The sequence below is a fragment of the Ranitomeya imitator genome, chromosome 1 (assembly GCF_032444005.1).
Source record: "Ranitomeya imitator isolate aRanImi1 chromosome 1, aRanImi1.pri, whole genome shotgun sequence".
NCBI lineage: Eukaryota > Metazoa > Chordata > Amphibia > Anura > Dendrobatidae > Ranitomeya > Ranitomeya imitator.
This window is the reverse complement of record NC_091282.1, coordinates 776,851,622-776,874,333: the sequence shown is the minus strand read 5'-3', so window position 1 is coordinate 776,874,333 and position 22,712 is coordinate 776,851,622.

Sequence of the window (22,712 nt, the reverse complement as noted above, 5' to 3'; positions counted from 1 at the left end):
TGTGGGTTGGATCCAGCCATGAATAGCTTGGACCTTAACAGGATCCATTTCTATAGACGAGGGAGAAAAAATAAAACCCAAAAAAGAGACCTTCTGAACTCCGAATAGGCACTTAGACCCCTTCACAAATAAAGCATTATCACGAAGGATCTGGAACACCATCCTGACCTGCTTCACATGAGACTCCCAATCATTGGAAAAAATCAAAATATCATCTGTTGTGAATTCTGTGGCAGAGCTCCCTCCTGTGGTCACAAGTGGTACTTCGGCTGATTCTCTCTGTGAACTTCTGTTGGTGGAGGGAAGTGGTACTGCGGCTTCTGAGTTTCCTCCCTCAGGTGATCTGGTGAGGTCGTTAGGTGCTTCTCTACTTAACTCCACCTAATGCTTTGATCCTGGCTTCCTGTCAATGTTCCTGTGTTGCACTTGCTTTTCCCTGGATCATTCCTGTGGCCTGCTGCTCTGCATAGCTAAGTTCTTCTTTGCTATTTGTTGCTATTTTTTCTGTCCAGCTTGTCTAATTTGTTGCTGGAAGCTCTGGGACGCAAAGGGTGTACCTCTGTGCCGTTAGTTCGGTACGGAGGGTCTTTTTGCCCCCTTTGCGTGGTTTTCTTTAGGGTTTTGTGTAGACCGCAAAGTTACCTTTTCTATCCTCGATCTGTTAAGAAAGTCGGGCCTCACTTTGCTGAATCTATTTCATCTCTACGTTTGTCTTTTCATCTTAACTCACAGTCATTATATGTGGGGGGCTGCCTTTTCCTTTGGGGTATTTCTCTGAGGCAAGGTAGGCTTATTTTCTATCTTCAGGCTAGTTAGTTTCTCAGGCTGTGCCGAGTTGCATAGGCAGAGTTAGGCGCAATCCACGGCTGCCTCTAGTGTTGTTTGGAGAGGATTAGGGATTGCGGTCTGCAGAGTTCCCACGTCTCAGAGCTCGTTCTATGATTTTGGGTTATTGTCAGATCACTGCATGTGCTCTGACCGCTATGTCCATAGTAGTACTGAATTGCCTTTCAAAACAATCATCCAAATATACGACCATGAATTTATCAAGATAATTGCGGAAAATATCATGCATGAAAGACTGGAACACAGATGGAACATTAGAGAGCCCAAATGGCATCACAAGGTATTCAAAATGGCCTTCGGACGTATTAAATGCAGTTTTCCATTCGTCACCCTGTTTAATACGAACAAGATTATATGCACCTCGGAGGTCAATCTTAGTAAACCAACTAGCCCCCTTAATCTGAGCAAACAAATCAGTAAGCAAAGGCAAGGGGTATTGGAATTTGACCGTGATCTTATTAAGAAGACGATAATCAATACAGGGTCTCAAGGAGCCATCCTTCTTAGCAACAAAAAAGAAACCCGCTCCCAATGGTGACGAAGAGGGCCGAATATGCCCTTTCTCCAAAGATTCCTTAACATAGCTCCGCATGGCGGCATGCTCTGGCACAGACAGATTGAAAAGTTGGCCCTTAAGAAACTTACAACCAGGAATCAAGTTAATAGCACAATCACAGTCCCTATGTGGAGGAAGGGAACTGGACTTGGGCTCATCAAATACATCCTGGAAATCCGACAAAAACTCAGGGACCTCAGAAGAGGGGGAAGAGGAAATTGACATCAAAGGGACGTCACTATGTACTCCTCGACATCCCCAACTAGTCACCGACATAGTTTTCCAATCCAGCACCGGATTATGTTCCTGTAACCATGGAAATCCCAGCACAACAACATCATGCAGGTTATGCAACACCAGAAAATGGCAATCTTCCTGATGTGCAGGAGCCATGTACATAGTCATCTGTGTCCAGTACTGAGGTTTATCCTTGGCCAAGGGTGTAGCATCAATGCCCCTCAAAGGAATAGGGCTCTGCAAAGGCTGCAAGGAAAAACCACAGCGCCTGGCGAATTCTAAGTCCATTAAGTTCAGGGCAGCGCCTGAATCCACAAATGCCATGACAGAAAAGGACGACAATGAGCAAATCAGGGTCACAGATAAGAGAAATTTAGGCTGTATAGTACTAATGGTAACAGACCTAGCGACTCTCTTAGTACGCTTAGGGCAATCAGAGATAACATGAGCCGAATCACTACAGTAAAAACACAGCCTATTCTGACGTCTGAATTCCTGCCGTTCTATTCTAGTCAAAATCCTATCACATTGCATAGGTTCAGGACTTTGCTCAAAGGATACTGCCATATGGTGCACAGCTTTGCGCTCGCGCAGACGCCGATCAATCTGAATGGCTAGAGACATAGATTCGCTCAAACCGGCACGCATAGGAAAGCCCTCCATAACATTTTTAAGTGTTTCAGAAAGACCTTTTCTGAAAATAGCAGCCAGAGCCTCTTCATTCCATTTAGTGAGCACAGACCATTTTCTAAATTTCTGGCAGTATAACTCTGCCGCTTCCTGACCTTGACACAAGGCCAACAGGGTTTTTTCTGCATGATCCACAGAATTAGGTTCGTCATACAATAATCCGAGCGCTTGAAAAAATGCATCTACATTCAATAATGCCGGATCCCCTGTTTCAAGAGAAAAAGCCCAGTCTTGAGGGTCACCACGCAGCAAGGATATGATGATTTTCACCTGCTAAATGGGATCACCAGAAGAACGGGGTTTCAAAGCAAAAAACAATTTGCGGTTATTTTTAAAGTTCAAAAACTTGGATCTGTCCCCCCCAAAAAAATCAGGAGTAGGAATTCTGGGCTCTAAAGCCGGAGTCTGGGCAACATAGTCCTGGATACTCTGTACTCTTGCAGCAAGTTGATCCACACGAGAAAACAAACCCTGAACATCCATGCCAAAACATATATCCTGAACCACCCAGATATCAAGAGGAAAAAAAAAAGACAAACCAAAGTACAGAAAAAAAAAATGGTTCAGAACTTTCTTTTCCTTCTTTTGAGATACATTTAATTCATTTTTGGCCACTTGTACTGTTATGATCTGGTGGTTTAGGAACAACATGAGACAAGCTCTGAAGGAGGTGGTATCTGTACTGACCGCAAACCCTGAACCTAGCAGCGCAACTAAAAATAGCCGTGGGGGGTACCTGACGCTCTCTAGACCCCTCGGCACAGCCTAAGATCTAACTTCCCCTAAAGATGGAAACAGGAAACCTATCTTGCCTCAGAGAAAATCCCCAAAGGAAAGATAGCCCCCCACAAATATTGACGGTGAGAGGAGGGGAAAATAACATACGCAGAAATGAAATCAGATTTTAGCATAGGAGGCCAGTCTAGCTTGATAGATAGGACAGGAAAGGATACTGTGCGGTCAGTATAAAAACTACAAAACAATCCACACAGAGTTTACAAAATCTCCACACCTGACTAAAGGTGTGGAGGGTAAATCTGCTTCCCAGAGCTTCCAGCTAACAGAAAAAAATCCATACTGACAAGCTGGACAAATATAGAATGCACAGAACAATAAGTCCACAACATGTGGACTGAAACGAGCAAAGCCAGAACTTATCTTTGCAGAACTGGTCAGGAAACCAGGAGAATCCAAGCAGAGATGTGAATCCAGCCAGGAAACATTGACAAGTGGCACAGGCTGAAGAAAGAGCCAGACTTAAATAGCGGACGATAAGTGGAGGCAGCTGATGACAGCTAACTCCAAGGAGCAGCCATACCACTAGAAACCACAAAAGGGAGCCCAAGAGCAGAACTCACAAAAGTGCCACTTACAACCACCAGAGGGAGCCCAAGAGCGGAATTCACAACAGTGTTCACCATTGGGCGTATTATAATGACAAACCCCCTTGCTCTCAAATGTTTGACGTACAGCATCTTGTACAGAAGTTGTTGCAGCCAGAGTCCTCCACTCCAGCCTAAATGGTTGAGAGGGTTGTCATGGACAGATTTATTCACTCCCTCCTTAGGCCGGTGCAGGGAGATCCCCGGAATGAAGATGAGCTGGTGGGCCTCATAGAAAGGCAGCAGGTGGTCAAGAGGTCCCTAGGGAAGCTGGGGGGTGGTACATCCCCATACTGGGGTACCCAGCAGGATCCCGAGTCCCAAAAGAGCGGTAGAAGAGCCACGACTGAAGTGAATCCGAGATCCCAATCAGTTGCTGAGGGGTTTCCAAGGGCTGTTGGTAAAGACTTACTCTGCTGGAGATGTGACGGTCCAGGACATATAGCTTCCCTTTGTCCTAAGTCCTCCAAGCAGATGGACTGCAGCCTAGTGAGGCGCTGCTTATACTATGCCTATCTTGCCTGCAGTGTGGACTATCAACCCGATGAGGGTCCGCAGTCATGTCCCATTACAATAAATTGTGTATTGGTGTCGGAACTCTTGGACAAAGGAAGTTTGGCGACCCTGGTACGGGTCTCACTCCCCCACCACTTGATCCCATGGAAACAAGTGCGCATCCGCTGTATTCACGGAGATGCCAAGAACTATCCTGTTGTCAGAATGACTATAAAAATGATCTGTGGATCCCATGAGGTTGAGGTAGTCAATGACTTGCTACACCTGGTGACAATAGGGTGGGACTTCAGCCTGTTCTGAGACTTGTGGGGAAAGGTAGGGGGTGTCCACTAACTCAGACAGCTGCTGGTTCATCAATGAAGAATCCCTATTGCATTTAGAGGCAGTTAAGGTCCCCGTGTGTCCTTGCTGGCGACGAGGACGAGACAGTGACACATAAGGATGAAATTCCTGAGTTGTGGGTTTCTGAGCAGAATTTTGGGACTGCTCAAATGGAGGCCCTTAGGTTAAAAGGGGCATGAGACAATGTGACTGTGATAAATGGGCCGGGGGCTGACACCAAGTTTCCTTATTTCGCATTTAATGAGGTATTAGAGCAGCAGTTAGTCCAGGGACCTTATAGGCATAGGGTACTAGATCAGGCCTATTCTCATGTCTTGTGGGGGGGGGGGGCATCTGAGCGTAGACAATACCCAAGAGCAGGTCCTTCAAAGGTTCTACTGGCCTGGGTGCCAACGGGAGATTGTTAATTATTGCCTGCCCTGCTCTACTTTTCAGTTAACTGCTCCCGTATCCCACTTCCGCAGTCCTCTAGTTTCGTTATCCATTATATGGTCCCATTTGACTGAATTGCTAGGGAATTCATAGTGCCCCTAGTTAAGTCTGCCAGAGGCCATCAATATATCTTTGTGGTCTTGGACTATGCAACACGGTACCCGGGGGTGGTAACACTGAGGAACTCCTCAGCCAGGAGTATAGCCCAAGAGCTAGTCCATATTTTCTCCTAGATGGGCCTGCCAAGGGAGAATCTGACGAACCAAAGAATGCCGTTCATGTCCAAGGTGTAGTATTTCTCCACTATCTGTGGACGGGGAAGTAGTCACTTGGCTGGTCACTGAGAAATATACCCAGGACCCTCAGGGGTAAAAGTCCATTCAGTTTATTAGTACAGCATAAACCTCACTTCAGGAACTTGGAAACATACAGCACCCTGTGAACGTCTGGCAACCGCTCGGGTCTGCAGTACCCTCGGTCCTTGTGTAAAGGTCGGCCAGGACCATAGTCATGGCTGAGCTTATCAGGCTTTGCCTGCCCTGACCTCCCTTTACATATAAATCATGTTTCACTTTCAGCTTACTTGTTTCTCTGTACACTGCGCCATCAGGGTTCTTCCTTGCTTCTCCAGGGTCACTTTTGGCCATTTGTGAAATAACAGAGACACAGTCCAGTAGTAACTCATAGCACAGAACTTTACTTTCGTAACTTTGCAGCTCATTCAGGTTCAACACAGCATTCTCAGCAGATTTCTCATTACATATCATCACAGATTTCCCCTCGCGTCTCTCCCTGTCACATAGCTCGAAATCAGGTTGTACTACACTGTACGTTTTCTTGGCGTCCTCCCTCTCCAGAATCACTGTCACTGGGTGTTCCTTCAGCCGTTTCGCACCAGATCTGAGGGCATCTACCTAGGCTAGCTTCCATACTTGAAGCTCAATCTTCTGCAACTACTGTAGCTGCGTCAGTGTTGTTCCTCACACTGGATGCCTGGGCACTTCCTTGGAATTAACGTTACAGGGTCTTACAGAAGCCTGGGCCTATAGCCCACCCAAGCTCTATGGGCGCCCTTGCCCTTCTGACTCTAATCAGGAAGCTCCCTTCCTTTTACTATAGTGACCCCTCCTACATTTTAACTATTTACACTGATCCGCAACCTTGCTAAACTAGGGGTACCAAAATGCCCCATCTAGTGGCCCAATATGTGTACTGCACTCTCCCTGCATATAATGCATATAGTACAGCCACCGGAACATTAAAATACGTACGTACAATATCCATGTATGTATACACAGCAGCATTAAATATACATCTTAACAACAGTACAGGTCAACAATATGTACATTTACACATACTCCAACCCGGGACATGCTCAGGGCTCAGGATGGCTCCTGCGACCCCCTTACACTCACTGAGCTTGGTGTGCCTAATATGGATTAGCATCCATTAACTGTCTGTGATGGAGGCACTTCCGTCTGCTCTCCTCTCCTCCTCAGACTGATTCTCTCTCTCTTTCTAACCAGCCCACCAGTTTTACCCTGTGTGAGGAGTGGCCTAGTAGATAGAACCTTTGCTTCCACCGGTGGACTGGAGTGTGAAATGTATGTAGGTGGTTGTGATACCTGGACAGAAGTGTTGTGAATTCTGTGGCTGAATTCACTCCTGTGGTCACAAGTGGTACTGCAGCTTCTGGGCTTCCTTCCTCAGGTGTTCTGGTGAGCTCATTAGCTGCTTCGTTACTTAACTCCACCTGATGCTGCTATCCTTGCTCCTAGTCAATGTTCCAGTGTTGGATCTGAGCTTCTCCTGATTGTTCCTGTGACCTGCTGCTCTGTATAGCTAAGTGCTTTTTTGCTTTTTTGATGTTTTTTTTCTGTCCAGCTTGTCTTTTGTTTTGCTGGAAGCTCTGAGACGCAAAGGGTGTACCGCCGTGCCGTTAGTCCGGCACGGTGGGTCTTTTTGCCCCCTTTGCGTGGTTTTTGCTTTAGGGTTTTTTGTAGACTGCAAAGTTCGCTTTACTGTCCTCGCTCTGTCTAAGATTATCGGGCCCCACTTTGCTGAATCTATTTCATCCCTACGTTTTGTCTTTTCATCTTACTCACAGTCATTATATGTGGGGGGCTGCCTTTTCCTTTGGGGTATTTCTCTGGGGGCAAGTCAGGCCTATTTTTCTGTCTTCAGGCTAGCTAGTTTCTTAGGTTGTGCCGAGTTGCCTAGGTAGTTGTTAGGCGCAATCCACAGCCACTTTTAGTTGTGTTTAGGATAGGATCAGGTGTGTGGTCTACAGAGTTTCCACGTCTCAGAGCTCGTTTCTTTGTTTTTGGGTATTTGTCAGATCACTGTGTGCGCTCGGATCGCTAGGCACACTGTGTCTCTGGATTGCCTTCATAACACCTTTCATTAGCAGACATAACAGTACTAGGAGCCATCTAATGATTCTCAATATAGGGAAAGAAAAAGTTCTGACATCATTTTTTTTTTTTTTTTTTCCTCTGCTCTGTGTTCACTTTTTTTTTTTTCCCCTAGACATTTGGGTGATTCTGGACACAGGTGTGGACATGGATGTTCAGGGTCTGTGCTCTTCAATGGATAATCTCGTTATAAATGTACAAAAGATTCAAGATACTATTGATCAGAAATATATGCTAGAACCAAGAATTCCTATTCCTGATTTGTTTTTTGGAGATAGAACGAAGTTTCTAAGTTTCAAAAATAATTGTAAGCTATTTCTGGCCTTGAAACCTCATTCTTCTGGTAATCCTAGTCAACAGGTTTTGATTATTATTTCTTTTTTGCGCAGCGACCCTCAAGACTGGGCATTTTCTCTTGCGCCAGGAGACCCTGCATTGAGTAGTGTCGATGCGTTTTTCCTGGCACTCGGATTACTGTACGATGAGCCTAATTCGGTGGATCAGGCTGAGAAAAATTTGCTGGCTTTGTGCCAGGGTCAGGATGATATAGAAGTATATTGTCAGAAATTTAGGAAAAGGTCAGTACTCACTCAGTGGAATGAATCTGCGCTGGCAGCTTTGTTCAGAAAGGGTCTCTCTGAGGCTCTTAAGGATGTCATGGTGGGATTTCCTATGCCTGCTGGTTTGAATGAGTCTTTGTCTTTGGCCATTCAGATCGGTCGACGCTTGCGCGAGCGTAAATCTGTGCACCATTTGGCGGTATTGCCTGAGGTTAAACCTGAGCCTATGCAGTGCGATAGGACTATGACCAGAGTTGAACGGCAAGAACACAGACGTCTGAATGGGCTATGTTTCTACTGTGGTGATTCCACTCATGCTATTTCTAATTGTCCTAAGCGCACTAAGCGGTCCGCTAGGTCTGCTGTCATTGGTACTGTACAGTCCAAATTCCTTCTGTCCATTACCTTGATATGCTCTTTGTCGTCGTTTTCTGTCATGGCGTTTGTGGATTCAGGCGCTGCTCTGAATCTGATGGATTTGGATTATGCTAAACGTTGTGGGTTTTTCTTGGAGCCCTTGCAGTGTCCTATTCCATTGAGAGGAATTGATGCTACACCTTTGGCCAAGAATAAACCTCAGTACTGGGCCCAGCTGACCATGTGTATGGCTCCTGCACATCAGGAAGTTATTCGCTTTCTGGTGTTGCATAATCTGCATGATGTGGTCGTGTTGGGGTTGCCATGGCTACAAACCCATAATCCAGTATTGGATTGGAATTCCATGTCGGTATCCAGCTGGGGTTGTCAGGGGGTACATGGTGATGTTCCATTTTTGTCGATTTCGTCATCCACCCCTTCTGAGGTCCCAGAGTTCTTGTCTGATTATCAGGATGTATTTGAAGAGCCCAAGTCCGATGCCCTACCTCCGCATAGGGACTGTGATTGTGCTATCAATTTGATTCCTGGTAGTAAATTCCCTAAAGGTCGATTATTTAATTTATCCGTGCCCGAACACGCCGCTATGCGCAGTTATGTGAAGGAATCCCTAGAGAAGGGACATATTCGCCCATCGTCATCACCACTGGGAGCAGGGTTCTTCTTTGTAGCCAAGAAGGATGGTTCGCTGAGACCGTGTATTGATTACCGCCTTCTTAATAAGATCACTGTTAAATTTCAGTATCCCTTGCCATTGTTATCTGACTTGTTTGCTCGGATTAAGGGGGCTAGTTGGTTCACTAAGATAGATCTTCGTGGTGCGTATAATCTGGTGAGAATCAGGCAAGGAGATGAATGGAAAACTGCATTCAATACGCCCGAGGGTCATTTTGAGTATCTAGTGATGCCGTTCGGACTTGCCAATGCTCCATCAGTGTTTCAATCCTTTATGCATGACATCTTCCGTGAGTACCTGGATAAATTCCTGATTGTTTACTTGGATGACATTTTGATCTTCTCAGATGATTGGGAGTCTCATGTGAAGCAGGTCAGAATGGTTTTTCAGGTCCTGCGTGCTAACTCTTTGTTTGTGAAGGGATCAAAGTGTCTCTTCGGTGTGCAGAAAGTTTCATTTTTGGGGTTCATCTTTACCCCTTCTACTATCGAGATGGATCCAGTTAAGGTCCAAGCCATCCAGGATTGGATTCAGCCGACATCTCTGAAAAGTCTGCAAAAGTTCCTGGGCTTTGCTAATTTTTATCGTCGCTTCATCTGTAATTTTTCTAGCATTGCCAAACCATTGACCGATTTGACCAAGAAGGGTGCTGATTTGGTTAATTGGTCTTCTGCTGCTGTGGAAGCTTTTCAGGAGTTGAAGCGTCGTTTTTGTTCTGCCCCTGTGTTGTGTCAACCAGATGTTTCTCTTCCGTTCCAGGTCGAGGTTGATGCTTCTGAGATTGGAGCAGGGGCGGTTTTGTCACAGAGAGGTTCTGATTGCTCAGTGATGAAACCATGTGCTTTCTTTTCCAGGAAGTTTTCGGCCGCTGAGCGTAATTATGATGTGGGCAACCGAGAGTTGCTGGCCATGAAGTGGGCATTCGAGGAGTGGCGTCATTGGCTTGAAGGAGCTAAGCATCGCGTGGTGGTATTGACTGATCATAAGAACTTGACTTATCTCGAGTCTGCCAAGCGCTTGAATCCTAGACAGGCCCGTTGGTCGTTATTTTTTGCCCGCTTCGACTTTGTGATTTCGTACCTTCCGGGCTCTAAAAATGTGAAGGCGGATGCTCTGTCTAGGAGTTTTGTGCCCGACTCTCCGGGTTTATCTGAGCCAGCGGGTATCCTCAAGGAAGGAGTCATTGTGTCTGCCATCTCCCCTGATTTGCGGCGGGTGCTGCAAAAATTTCAGGCGAATAAACCTGATCGTTGTCCAGCGGAGAAACTGTTTGTCCCTGATAGGTGGACTAATAAACTTATCTCTGAACTTCATTGTTCGGTGTTGGCTGGTCATCCTGGAATCTTTGGTACCAGAGAGTTAGTGGCTAGATCCTTCTGGTGGCCATCTCTGTCACGGGATGTACGTACTTTTGTGCAGTCCTGTGGGATTTGTGCTAGGGCTAAGCCCTCCTGTTCTCGTGCCAGTGGGTTGCTTTTGCCCTTGCCGGTCCCAAAGAGGCCTTGGACACATATTTCGATGGATTTCATTTCTGACCTTCCCGTTTCTCAAAAGATGTCAGTTATTTGGGTGGTCTGTGATCGCTTTTCTAAAATGGTCCATCTGGTGCCCTTGGCTAAATTGCCTTCCTCCTCTGATTTGGTACCTTTGTTCTTTCAGCATGTGGTTCGGTTGCATGGCATTCCTGAGAATATTGTTTCTGACAGAGGTTCCCAGTTTGTTTCAAGGTTCTGGCGAGCCTTTTGTGGTAGGATGGGCATTGACCTATCCTTTTCCTCGGCTTTCCATCCTCAGACTAATGGCCAGACCGAACGAACCAATCAGACCTTGGAAACATATCTGAGATGTTTTGTTTCTGCAGACCAGGATGATTGGGTGTCCTTTTTGCCGTTGGCTGAGTTCGCCCTTAATAATCGGGCCAGCTCGGCTACCTTGGTTTCTCCATTTTTTTGCAATTCTGGGTTCCATCCTCGTTTCTCTTCAGGACAGGTTGAGTCTTCGGACTGTCCTGGTGTGGATTCTGTGGTGGACAGGTTGCAGCAGATCTGGACTCAGGTAGTGGACAATTTGACCTTGTCCCAGGAGAAGGCTCAACTTTTTGCTAATCGCAGACGCCGTGTGGGTCCCCGACTTCGTGTTGGGGATCTGGTTTGGTTATCTTCTCGTCATATTCCTATGAAGGTTTCCTCTCCTAAATTTAAACCTCGTTTTATTGGTCCGTATAGGATTTCTGAGATTCTCAATCCTGTGTCTTTTCGTCTGACCCTCCCAGACTCCTTTTCCATACATAATGTATTCCATAGGTCGTTGTTGCGGAGATACGTGGCACCTATGGTTCCATCTGTTGAGCCTCCTGCCCCGGTTTTGGTGGAGGGGGAATTGGAGTATATTGTGGAGAAGATTTTGGATTCTCGTGTTTCTAGACGGAAACTCCAGTATCTGGTTAAATGGAAGGGTTATGCTCAGGAAGATAATTCCTGGGTTTTTGCCTCTGATGTTCATGCTCCCGATCTTGTTCGTGCCTTTCATGCGGCTCATCCTGGTAGGCCTGGGGGATCTGGTGAGGGTTCGGTGACCCCTCCTCAAGGGGGGGGTACTGATGTGAATTCTGTGGCTGAATTCACTCCTGTGGTCACAAGTGGTACTGCAGCTTCTGGGCTTCCTTCCTCAGGTGTTCTGGTGAGCTCATTAGCTGCTTCGTTACTTAACTCCACCTGATGCTGCTATCCTTGCTCCTAGTCAATGTTCCAGTGTTGGATCTGAGCTTCTCCTGATTGTTCCTGTGACCTGCTGCTCTGTATAGCTAAGTGCTTTTTTGCTTTTTTGATGTTTTTTTTCTGTCCAGCTTGTCTTTTGTTTTGCTGGAAGCTCTGAGACGCAAAGGGTGTACCGCCGTGCCGTTAGTCCGGCACGGTGGGTCTTTTTGCCCCCTTTGCGTGGTTTTTGCTTTAGGGTTTTTTGTAGACTGCAAAGTTCGCTTTACTGTCCTCGCTCTGTCTAAGATTATCGGGCCCCACTTTGCTGAATCTATTTCATCCCTACGTTTTGTCTTTTCATCTTACTCACAGTCATTATATGTGGGGGGCTGCCTTTTCCTTTGGGGTATTTCTCTGGGGGCAAGTCAGGCCTATTTTTCCGTCTTCAGGCTAGCTAGTTTCTTAGGTTGTGCCGAGTTGCCTAGGTAGTTGTTAGGCGCAATCCACAGCCACTTTTAGTTGTGTTTAGGATAGGATCAGGTGTGTGGTCTACAGAGTTTCCACGTCTCAGAGCTCGTTTCTTTGTTTTTGGGTATTTGTCAGATCACTGTGTGCGCTCGGATCGCTAGGCACACTGTGTCTCTGGATTGCCTTCATAACACCTTTCATTAGCAGACATAACACAGAAGATCTCCTTCATTGCCTTCAGACGTAACATCACTCCCCCTGGTGGAAGAATAACATTACTGCAATGAACTAGGACTCTGGGGCGCCACATCTCCATAGTAATAGTGCCCCCTCTCTGTGCCTCTCCACAGTAACAAGTGACAAATACTCAAGAAAAATGGCAGCAACAACATGTCAAAATTCTATGTACAAATTGTACCTTATGCCCAATAATTTTTTGCTGCTATAACTATGACTGGACTATAGTTGTGGACTGATCGCTCATAAACTTGAACCAAGGAGGGAATGTGGAAACCACACACAAAAAATGTGATCCACAGTAATAGTGCTCTTGTGGCACCCCAGGAGTTTGGATACCACAGTAGTGCTGCCTTCCTCTCGGGGAGGGTATTGCTATGCCTGGAAGCAGGAGGGATCTCTTTGGCAGGTAACCTCACACACATACAACACCTTCTGAATCCAGACCAGGAGGGGAGCTCAAAACCCGGTTTTAGGGCAGCTTCCCTGAATAAAGATCCTGGTCTGGAGGAGGAGTCAGTTTAGCAGACAGTGAAGGGAAAAGAGCACAAAGGAGAGAATAGGGCTCAAGGATGCTGCAAGTGGGCCTCCAAGGAGCCAGAGCGCAGAGACCGGGTACCGGGAGCCCGAGGATGTGAGGAGCTGCAAGCCCCATAGCAGAATCGGAGGGCACAGAACTACACGTATATTGCCCAAAATAAGCCTGTGGAACAGAATCATTCTGGAGCCTGGAGTCACTGTGCAGAGACCCCAGAAGGAACGGCTCAAGCTGCCAACCATACAGGTACCTGTCCCAGGACAGGGGAAAGGAAAAGGACCTTGCTTGGACACTTCAAGCAGCAAGGGACTTATAGCAAGCGCAAAGTGGAAGGTTCCCAAACTGACTTGCCAAGGGGATTTCACTTGTTTCCGGGTTGCCTGGACACCTACTGTACCTGTTGCTGGTACCCTGCACTGAGGCCTGTTACATCTTCAGTAAACCAGGTAAAGACTGTAACGCTGTGTCCTTTACTCATTGACTGACATACACCATCATCGCCATACGCCTTGGGAGCCCTGCGGACCCCGCTTCACCTGTGGGAAGCGTTACCTTCATTGCTGCAACAACATCCCCCAGAGGACCCCTTTAAAGCAGCGTTGGTCTCCCTATTGACTGAACCGCCAGGTGGCGTCAGGACAGACTTTGTCACAAATCCCCTTTAAAGACCATTCCCCTTTTAGGCCGAGGTCACACTAGTGAGTTTTACGGACGTATGAGAGGCGCAAAAACTACGCATTGCACACGGACCAATGATTCTCTATGGGGCAGGTCCTATCTGCCATATATTTCTCAGCTGTATTTTACGGGCGTAGAAAATCGCAGCATCCTGCGTTTGTCAGCGTATTGCGCAAAAAATCCACCAATGAAAGTCTATGGGGCGAGAAAAATACGGATTACACACGGACCATCAGTGTGACTTGCGAGAAATACGCACCGGTGTTCTAGAGAAAAGCCGGCAATTCAGTGCGGTGTACAGTAAAATCACACTGACAGGTTAGAATAGAACAGATAAAAATTAATGTCTACACATAGTATAGGAAGATTGCAAATTCTCACTGAAGGCATGAAAACTATGAATTAACACATGTGGAATTATATTCTTAACAAAAAAGTGTGAAACAACTGAAAATATGTCTTATATTCTAGGTTCTTCAAAGTAGGCACCTTTTGCTTTGATGACTGCTTTGCACACTCTTGGCATTATCTTGATGAGCTTCAAGAGGTAGTCACCGGAAATGGTCTTCCAACAATCTTGAAGGAGTTCCCAGAGATGCTTAGCACTTGTTGGCTCTTTTGCCTTCACTCTGCGGTCCAGGTCACCCCAAACCATCTCTGTTGGGTTCAGGTCTGGCGTAGCACCCCATCACTCTCCTTCTTGGTCAAATAGCCCTTAAACAGCCTGGAGGTGTGTTTGGGGTCATTGTCCTGTTGAAAAATAAATGATGGTCCAACTAAACGCAAACTGGATGGAATGGCATGCAACTGCAAGATGCTGTGGTAGCCATGCTGGTTCAGTATGCCTTCAATTTTGAAGAAATCCCCAACAGTGTCACCAGCAAAGCACCCCCACACCATCACTTCATGGTGGGAACCAGGCATGTAGCGTCCATCCGTTCACCTTTTCTGCGTCGCACAAAAACACGGTGGTTGAAACGAAAGATCTCAAATTTGGACTCATCAGACCAAAGCACAGATTTCCACAGGTCTAATGTCCATTCCTTGTGTTCTTTAGCACAAACAAGTCTCTTCTGCTTGTTGCCTGTCCTTAGCAGTGGTTTCCTAGCAGCTATTTTACCATGAAGGCCTGCTGCACAAAGTCTCCTCTTAACAGTTGTTGTAGAGATGTGTCTGCTGCTAGAACTCTGTGTGGCATTGACCTGGTCTCTAATCTGAGCTGCTGTTAACCTGCAATTTCTGAGGCTGGTGACTCGGATAAACTTATCCTCAGAAGCAGAGGTGACTCTTGGTCTTCCTTTCCTGGGGCGGTCCTCATGTGAGCCAGTTTCTTTGTAGCACTTGATGGTTTTTGCCACTGCACTTGGGGACCCTTTCAAAGTTTTCCCAATTTTTTTGGACTGACCTTCATTTCTTAAAGTAATGATGGCTAATCATTTTTCTTTACTTAGCTGCTTTTTTCTTACCATAATACAAATTCTAACAGACTATTCAGTAGGACTATCAGCTGTGTATCCACCAGACTTTTGCACAACACAACTGATGGTCCCAACCCCATTTATAAGGCAAGAAATTCCACTTATTAAACCTGACAGGGCACACCTGTGAAGTGAAAACCGTTCCCGGTGACTACCTCTTAAAGCTCATCAAGAGAATTTCAAGAGTGTGCAAAGCAGTCATCAAAGCAAAAGGTGGCTACTTTGAAGAACGTAGAATATAAGACATATTTTCAGTTGTTTCACATGTTTTTGTTAAATATATAATTCCACATGTGTTAATTCATAGTTTTGATGCCTTCAGTGTGAATTCACAATTTTCATAGTCATGAAAATACAGAAAATTTTTTAAATGAGAAGGTGTGTCCAAACTTTTGGTCTGTACTGTATATATATATATATATATATATATATATATATATATATATATATGTGTCAGTGAGACACATATACAGTTAGGTCCATATATTTTTGGACAGAGACAACACATTTCTAATTTTGGTTGTAGACATTGCCACAATGAATTTTAAACAAAACAATTCAGATGCAGTTGAAGTTCAGACTTTCAGCTTTCATTTGAGGGCATCCACATTAAAATTGGATGAAGGGTTTAGGAGTTTCAGCTCTTTAACATGTACCACCCTGTTTTTAAAGGGACCAAAAGTAATTGGACAGATTCAATAATTTAAAAAAAAATGTCCATTTTTAGTACTTGGTTGAAAACCCTTTTTTGGCAATGACTGCCTGAAGTCTTGAACTCATGGACATCACCAGACGCTGTGTTTCCTCCTTTTTGATGATCGGCCAGGCCTTCACTGTGGTGGTTTTCAGTTGCTGTCGGTTTGTGGGCCTTTCTGTCTGAAGTTTAATCTTTAACAAGTGAAATGAATGCTCAATTGGGTTGAGATCAGGTGACTGACTTGGCCATTCAATAATATTCCACATCTTTGCTTTAATAAACTCCTGGGTTGCTTTGGCATTGTGTTTTGGGTCATTGGTCGTCGTTTCATACTATAGATGGACAATCAGTTTGGCTGCATTTGGCTGGATCTGAGCACACAGTATGTCTCTGAATACCTCAGAATTCATTTGGCTGCTTCTGTCCTGTGTCACATCATCAATAAACACTAGTGACCCAGTGCCACTGGCAGCCATGCATGCCCAAGCCATCACACTGCCTCCGCCGTGTTTTACAGATGATGTGGTATGCTTTGGATCATGAGCTGTACCACGCCTTCGCCATACTTTTCTCTTTCTGTCATTCTGGTAGAGGTTGAGCTTGGTTTCATCTGTCCAAAGAATGTTCGTCCAGAACTGTGCTGGCTTTTTTAGATGTTTTTCAGCAAAGTCCAGTCTAGCCTTTTTATTCTTGATGCTTATGAGTGGCTTGCACCGTGCAGTGAACCCTCTGTATTTACTTTCATGCAGTCTTCTCTTTATGGTAGATTTGGATATTGATACGCCTAACTCCTGGAGAGTGTTGTTCACTTGGTTGGCTGTTGTGAAGGGGTTTCTCTTCACCATGGAGATTATTCTGCGATCATCCACCACTGTTGTCTTCCGTGGGCGCCCAGGTCTTTTTGAATTGATGAGTTCACCAGTGCTTTCTTTCTTTCTCAGGATGTACCAAACTGTAGATTTTGACACTCATAATATTATAGCAATTTCTTGGATGGGTTTTTTCTGTTTTCTCAGCTTTGGGAAGGCTTGTTTCACCTGCATGGAGAGCTCCTTTGACTGCATGTTTACTTCACAGCAAAACCTTCCAAATGCAAGCACCACACCTCAAATCAACTCCAGGCCTTTTACCTGCTTAATTGAGAATGACATAACGAAGAGATTGCCCACACCTGTCCATGAAATAGCATTGGAGTCAATTGTCCAATTACTTTTGGTCCCTTTAAAAACAGGGTGGTACATGTTAAAGAGCTGAAACTCCTAAACCCTTCATCCAATTTTAATGTGGATACCCTCAAATGAAAGCTGAAAGTCTCAACTTCAACTGCATCTGAGTTGTTTTGTTTAAAATTCATTGTGGTAATGTCTATAACCAAAATTAGAAAAATGTTGTCTCTGTCCAAATATATATGGACCTAACTGTATATACATAAATGTATATTTTATACAGAGCTAGATAGCAGAAAAGCCAGTAATTCAATTGCCGGCTTTTGCTATCTCCTTCCGTAAACCTTTTCTTATCCTTTTTTTTTTGCATATTCCTCACTACTAATGTTAGTAGTGTGTGTGTGCAAAATTTGGTGGCTCTAGCTGTTAAAATAAAAGGTTAAATCGCGGAAAAAAACTGGCGTGGGCTCCAGCGCAACTTTCTCCGCCAGAGTGGGAAAGCCAATGACTGAGGGCAGATATTACCACCCTAGAGAGGGACCATGGTTATTGGCCCCCCCTGGCTAAAAATATCTGCCCCCAGCCACCTGGAAGATGCACCTATTCTGGCACTTAGCCTCTCTCTTCCCACTCCCCTGTAGCGGTGGGATATGGGGTAATAAAGGGTTAATGCCATCTTGCTATTGTAAGGTGACATTAAGCATGGTTAAAGGGACACTGTCACCTGAATTTGGAGGGAACAATCTTCAGCCATGGAGGCGGGATTTTGGGGGGTTTGATTCACCCTTTCCTTACCCGCTGGCTGCATGCTGGCTGCAATATTGGATTGAAGTTCATTCTCTGTCCTCCATAGGACACGCCTGTGCAAGGCAAGATTGCCTTGTGCAGGCATGTACTACGGAGCCTCCATGGCTGAAGATTGTTCCCTCCAAATTCAGGTGACAGTGTCCCTTTAATAATGGAGAGGCGTCAATAAGACACCTATCCATTATTAATCCAATAGTAGTAAATGGTTAATAAAACACACACACATTATGAAAAAAGTATTTTAATGAAATAAAGACACAGGGTGTAATAGTTTATTATACTCTTAATCCAAATGACGACCCTCGCTCTGTAAAAAAGGAAAAATAAAAAAACAACAATATCCCATACCTTTCCGGAGCTCAGTCATATCCCACGATGTAAATCCATCTGAAGGAGTTAAATAATTTTACAAACAGGAGCCTGCTAATGCAGCTGTGCTCCTTACTAGAGTTGAGCGACTTTTACTTTTTTAGGATCGAGTCGGGTTTCGCGAAACCCGACTTTGTCAAAAGTCAGGTCGGGTGAAATCGGCCAATTATTGCGAAAAGTCAGGGGCCGACCGAAACACAAAACCCAATGCAAGTCCATGGGGAATCATAGCCGGCAGTGAGTGGAGGACAGGAAAACACCTACAGTGTCTATTTTAATGCCAAAAACATAAATTCTTATTTCTTAAGCTTGTCAATCTTAATTTACTTTATAATAATAGTTAGGCATTGAAAACAGGGGGTCATTTGGCTAAAGTTGTGGGGGGGGGGGGAGTAGGGCTGGCTCAAGATTTTCATGGGCCCAGGAAACGCGGAATACGTCACGGCAGTGGAGCAGGGAGAGGTAAGTAATTCAACTTTGCAAGTGCTGTGATCCTGAGCAAGCAGGGGGGGCCCACTCGGTGTGTTTGACAGCGGGTGGTGCCTCCCACTGCCAAAGACACTTTTGCATACTATGATGGGCCCTGTGCCAGTGACGTTGCCAACGAGTATGCCCCCCCACCTGATGAAGGAACCTGCACTTTCATCTGCACCTTCCTCTTTGTCCCCGTGTAAGGTGGTATAGTATGCGGGAAGGGGAACCTGACTTTCAGCAGGGTCAGATTCTGGCTGTGTAGAGTGCAAGGGGAATGTAGTGGTCTGGGTCAATGTACCAGCAGACTCATCTAGCAGTGGCTGGCAAATGGGCAGGATGAGGAGGAAACACAGATATAGGCCCAAATAATAAAGTAGGTTAAATGCAGTTCAAAATTGGTAACAGGACTAAACAGCCGGCATAGCTTTGTTCAGTGGAGGACAACTGTAATGAGTGGCGCAGACACAGTTAGTAGGCCCAAATACAAAAGTAGGCTAAATGCAGTTCAAAATTGGTAACAGGACTAAGCAGGCGGCCTAGCTTTGTTCAGTGGAGGACAACTATAATGAGTGGCGCAGACAGTTAGTAGGCCCAAAATAAAAAAATAGGCTAAATGCAGTTCAAAATTGGTAACAGGACTAAACAGGCGGCATTGCTTTGTTCAGTGGAGGACAACTGTAATGAGTGGCGCAGACACAGTTAGTAGGCCCAAATAATAAAGTAGGCTAAATGCAGTTCAAAATTGGTAACAGAACTAAACAGGCGGCATAACTAGGTACTGGGGTGAGCTCCTCTGCTGAGTAGCAGACAGTCGTAGTAGGCGCAAAGTATTAACTGGTCTAAATGGAGGCCAGGGCCCCTGTATATTTTAACTATCATCTATCATTTCAACAAATTTGTATTGGCAGTGCAATTGAAGGATTTAACAGCACAGACTACACAGTGGTGGAGCAGGGAGAGGTAAGTATTGCAAGTGGTAGAGCACTGTTCGAGCTGGGGGTGAACACTCTCTCATGGGCGGTGGTACTGGCACAGGGTCCCTCATATTACGACGGCGACGGTGTGTCTGACGTTGGTTGTGCACCACCACCGTCAGAGACACTTCATTGTACTATGAGGGACCCTGTGCCAGTGCCGTTGCCCAAGAGTGGGCGCACCCACCTGTCCAGACAAACGGCACTCGCACTGGTGCTTGCGCCAGGTGGTGACCACGGCCCTATGGGGGGAGTCAGCCCATTTAGGGAGGTATAAAAATGGCCTATGGTGGACATTTAGCAGCTGCAAATGGCAGAATTGGAGCAGTCAGTAAGAGGAGGCCAAAAGCAAGACATTTTTCAGGCAAGCTACGTGTCAGCAGGAGAAGGTGGGGCAAAATAATTTGAAATCCATGATTGGTTCATTTTAATGAAGGTTAGATCATCAACATTCTGGGTAGCCAGACGTGTCCTTTTTTCGGTCAGTATTGAACCAGCAGCACTGAAGACTCTTTCTGATAGCACACTAGAAGCAGGGCAAGCGAGCTCCTGTAATGCATATTCTGTCAATTCAGGCCAGGTGTCTATTTTAGATGCCCAGTAATCAAAGGGGAATGACCTGTGCAGGAGAACATCGATAAGGGAGGAAAAGTAGTTCATAACCATACTGGACAAATGCTGTCTCCTGTCACTCCGAATCGATGCAGCAGTACCTGTCGTGTCAGCCGTCATTGCGAAATCACTCCACAACCTGGTGATAAAACCCCTCTGTCCAAAGCCACTTCGGATTTGTGCACTTCTAACACCTCTGCCATGTTGCCCCCTACGGCTCGTGTGAGAACCATCACCGCCATTGTGTGCTGGGAATGCCTGAACCAAACAGTCTACAAGAGTTGCTTGTTTGGTAGCCAATATTTGCTCAAGGCTCTCATGTGGCATGATATTTTGTAATTTTCCTTTATATCGTGGATCCAGGAGGCAGGCCAACTAGTAATCGTCATCGGTCATCATTTCGATAATGCGGGGGTCCCTTTTTAGGATACGCAAGGCATACTCAGCCATGTGGGCCAATGTTCCAGGTGTCAATTCACTGCTTGTGCAGGGTTGAGGAGCACTTTCTTGCAAATCAACATCACTTGTGTCCCGCAAAAACCCTGTACCTGACCTTGCAACACCACCAGTTTCTATTGCCCTCTGTGAAGCATCCTCCTCCCATAAATATTCATCCCCATCATCCTTCTCCTCCTCCTCTTTGTCCGCCACCTCGTCCAGGAGTTTCCTGAGCAGACAATGGCTGACTGTCATCAAGGCTTCCCTCCTCCTTGGCTGCAGATGCCAGCTCCTTAATGTGCGTCAAACTTTGCATCAGCAGACGCATTAGTGGGATGCTCATGCTTATGATGGCGTCATCTGCACTTACCAGCCATGTGCATTCCTCAAAACACTGAAGGACTTGACAGAGGTCTTGGAGCTTCAACCTCTGTACACCAGACAACTCCATGTCTGCCATCCAACTGCCTGCCCGTGTATGTGTATCCTCCCACAAATTAATTACAGCACGCCTCTGTTCGCACAGCCTCTGAACCATGTGCAGTGTGGAGTTCCACCTTGTTGCAACGTCGATTAATAGGCGGTGTTGGGGAAGTTTCAGCGATCGCTGATGGTTGAGCATACGGCTGGAGTGTATGGGCGACCAGCGGATGTGCGAGCAAAGTCTTTGCACCTTCAGGAGCAGGGCTGGTAACTCTGGATAATTTTGGAGGAAGCACTGCACCACCAGGTTCAAGGTGTGAGCCAGGCAAGGTATGTGTTCAAGTTCTGAAAGGGCTATGGCAGCCATAAAATTCCTTCTGTTATCACTGACTACCTTGCCTGCCTCAAGATGTACACTGCCCAGCCATGACTGAGTTTGTTGCTGCAAGTACTCGGCCAGTACTTCCGCGGTGTGAGAGGGTTGGTGATGGTATTCTCGATGTTGGCCTGCATACAGTGTTTCCTACCAATAACCTTGTGATTCCCTGACTGCTTTGGTCTTGTGATGATACCTGCACATTTGCTGCTGGTGGTGTCCTAACCGGTGGGCTTACAGTGAGGGAAGCAATGTAGCGTTGCTGACTACCTTCATTGTGAGTAGGTGCACCAACGGTACGGGACGTTTGGTAGTTAGTCCAGGTTTGCAAGTGCATGCTGGTTAAATGTCTAAGCATGCACGTTGTATTTAAATTTTGAAGATTCTTCCCTCTGCTAAAGGTCTTTAAGCATTTCTTAAAGATAACTTTTGACTGATCATTCGGATCTTGGTTAAAAAATTGCCACACTGCACTCTTCCTACTATGGAATACCTTTTCAGGCATTGCACACTGTGCTACTTTCACCGGATGGCCACGCTGTCCTAAAACTGTTTTTGTTTTTGACAACCGTTTTTGGCCTGATACGGGCCTGCCAGATGACAGCTGTTGCGATGTAGATGGATGCTGCGGATCATCCTCCTCCGCTTCTGAGCTACTGGCAGCGGCACCCTCTTCCCCCAATGGCTGCCAATCTAGGTCAACAACTGGGTCATCTATCACCTCCTCTTCAATGTCATGTGCACCTTCCTCTGTGTCACCGTGTAAGGTGCTATAGCGTTCGGGACGGGGCACCATCAGGGTCAGATTCTGGCTCAGTACACTGCGAGGGCAATCTAGTGGTCTGAGTCAATGGAACAGCATTATAATCTAGCTGTGGCTGTGCATCAGTGCACTCCATGTCCAATTCATCTTGTAATGGGCAGTTAATAATTTCCCGTTCTAACCCAGGCACAGTATGTGTAAAGAGCTCCATGGAGTAACCTGTAGTGTCGCCTGACGCATCCTTCACTTTTGGTTTGGGTGAAGGACACAAGGAAACGTCTTGTTCCTGACCGGGATCATCCACTGACGACTAGCTGCTTTTATATTTGGAACTTTCTGAAGAGGAGGCGAAAGAGCTAGAGGCTGAGTCAGCAAGGAAAGGCAAAACTTTTTCCTGCTGCTCCGGCTTTAAAAGCCGCTTTCCTACTCCCAGATAAGGGAGCCTTCGAGGCCTTGTGTAGCCAGACGATGACGCTGGCTTAACACCTGGAG